Here is a 3,165-nt window from a genome sequence, read left to right on the forward strand (position 1 = left end):
TATATTTGCTTTAGACAAATCAACACCACAGAACATTCAAGCAAATTTTTACGAGGGTGGGGGGGGGGGGGGGGTTGTGAAATCTAGATAATTGCTAATTAGCAGCACACTATTTGGAGTGAGTTTAGGTGGGGGTGGGTGGGGGGGTTGGGAAATCTAGATAATTGCTAATTAGCAGCACACTATTTGGAGTGAGTTTAGGTGGGGGTGGGTGGGGGGGTTGGGAAATCTAGATAATTGCTAATTAGCAGCACACTATTTGGACTGAGTTTAGGTGGGGGTGGGTGGGGGGGTTGGGAAATCTAGCTAATTGCTAATTATAAGCACACTAAATACACTCAAACAAAATACATTCAAAATGAGTAGACTAGATGGATATGTTCCCATCACTTCATGCTGGGAAGGTTATTGAAGGAAAATATACATGCATGACAAAAAATAACAGGAAAAAATTCCAGCATGTGTGAGGATAAAAAGGGGACATTCACACTATATTGCAATGATGGTAAGTAGTGTTTGAAGCAAGAAATACATTACATTATCAAAGATTACATAAAAGAACATGTGATGCTAATAAAAGAAAAATATCTTACCTTAATATAGTCCTTCTGCAGGACCTGGATGATGGCAGAACAGGTCTCTGGGATAATGATCCCCAGAGCCTGGGGGGAGATGCCTGTCGAGAACTTAAGGTCCTGCAGGCTTCTCCCTGTGGCCAAATACCGCAAGGTAGCGACCAGCCTCTGCTCCGGAGTGATGGCTTGCCTCATGCAGGTATCCTGCCTGCTGATATAGGGGGTCAGCAAAGCCAACAAACGGTCAAAAACGGGGTCCGTCATCCGGAGAAAGTTCCTGAAATCCTCAGGATTATTCTCACGGATCTCACGGAGCAAAGGCATGTGACAGAACTGGTCACGCTGAAGCAACCAATTCTTGGTCCATGAACTCCTCCTCGCCCTGTTCATGGACTGGTCTTGGGCTGAAGAATAAACTACAGCACCAAGCACATACAATGCACGAGCTCTACGACGAGTACGTACAGGTAACATGGTTTCAAAACGGTCGGCTGGTCAGAACGCACTAAACAGAACGCACTGAAGAACAGCAAGGCCTGTGAAGAACGACCTGAAAATCAGGAACGAGCGGACAATAAAACAAAGATTTCTCAATGCCAACTGACCAAACGCACTGAAAAGCAGATACAAACCTCACAAGCACAGACTGAACAACAGTTAAAACGAACTGAAAAATACGAGTCTCACAAGCGCGAATCGTCTCTCACCAAACTTCTACTAACACGAGATAAACACGAGATTAGCAGAAGGAGCCCAAAGGGTGTCGTACGGGCTATTGAACTTCCGTTTTATAGTCTCGTCGGACTTGGTGTACGTCACCACGTACTAGGCTGTCGTACTTTTGTGTGGTCGTGTGTAGGCAAGTCCATTCGTAAGAAAGTCTGCCGCAAGTCCGCCGAAGGTACGTCGGAAGTCTGTCGGACTTTTGTAGACGAAAAGTCCGACCGTGTGTACGCGGCATAATACATAGTATAAAATAAGAAAAAATGGGCGTACTGGGAAGGTAAAAAAAGAGAATAATGGATAAACGTTCAAAAAAAACATATATAGCTATATAAGAAAGTAGATAGGTAGATAAATAGGCTATACTGTAAAGTCAGTTGGAGAGGGACCTGGTAAGGAATGGTGAGCACATATGGCATGTCGATCAAAGATACATGCATTATACATTTGGGACAGCGCATAAGTTAAAATTAGGGGACCATATTACAGAGAAAGTATCAAAGAAAAACCAAAAAAATATTTTTTTTATATAACTGTATTAATCTCTATTTCTTCGTTAAGGCCATTGGGTGTCATGCTGTTTAATGAATATATCCAGAAAGTTTCTTGCCTACATAGACGTTGAAATCTTTCGGCTGGAGTAAACTTATCTGATATGGATTCAATGATCCACACATTTAGATCAGAAATATTTTGTTGATGAGTAGTAAAGTGACGGGCAGTACTGTATAAAGGATTATTGGCTTGGACAGCTCGTCTATGTTCTCCAAACCTCGCACGTAGAGTCCTAATCGTTCTGCCAACATATAATAACCCACAAGGGCAGGTTATACAATATATGTCATAGGTTGTGGAACAATTAAAAAAAGATTTAAAAGTGTAGTTGTTACCATTAGCTGTAAACATTTTTCTACCATGTGTGACGTGGGCACAGGTAAGGCATAGAGCTTTGTTGCAGTGGTACATGCCAACTATTGGGATGAGGGTGAGTTGTCTGAGTGTAGTGGATTTTTTGTGAACCTGAATTTTGCTGGGAGCAATTTTAGCCTTGACATTTGGGGCCCTACGATAAGCAAATTTAGGAACTGTAGATAAGGAAGATGATAGATGAGGGTCCTGAGTTAAAATGGGCCAATGTTTTTTTATGATGTGTTTTTTTATACTTAGCATGAAACTGCGTAACAAATCTGGTTACTGGTTCGGTGTTCTGAGTCTTAGACTTGGGTGGATTATCTGTCAGGTAAAGGGAGGAGGCTTCGCTGATAGCAGCGGTTGGATAACCCTTATCGATAAATTTATTGGAGAGAGTGATGCATTGGGAACTGTAGTCCTCTAGTCTAGTACAATTTCTCCTGAGATGATGGAACTGACTTTTTGGTATATTATTAACCCACCTAGGATGATGACAGCTGGAATAATGTAAAAAAAGAATTTCCAGCTGTGGGTTTGGTATAGTTTTTGGTGACAATCTGATTATTGATATGAGATAATTCCAAGTCCAGAAAACAGATGGATTCTGAATCCATAACAGACATGAAGGATAATCCGAATGGATTATTGTTGCAAAAGGTGATGAAATCATGGACAGAACTGGGGGAAACATCCCAAATGATGATGATAGAAGATCAGGTGTGGCGTAACTCGGTGCAAAGTTGGCGCCCATTGCTGTACCCTGTTTCTGTAGATAAAATTGACCATCAAAGGTGAAATAATTATGTTCTAAACAGAACTTGGTAGCAGAAATGATAATATCAACCTGAGATGAATTGAGAGTAGGATTGTAATGAAGGTAATGCGCAACTGCTTGGAGACCCACTTCATGAGGTATAGATGTGTAAAGAGAACATACATCTAAGGAGACCCATAG

The sequence above is a fragment of the Aquarana catesbeiana genome, linkage group LG01, assembly GCF_042186555.1.
Source record: "Aquarana catesbeiana isolate 2022-GZ linkage group LG01, ASM4218655v1, whole genome shotgun sequence".
NCBI lineage: Eukaryota > Metazoa > Chordata > Amphibia > Anura > Ranidae > Aquarana > Aquarana catesbeiana.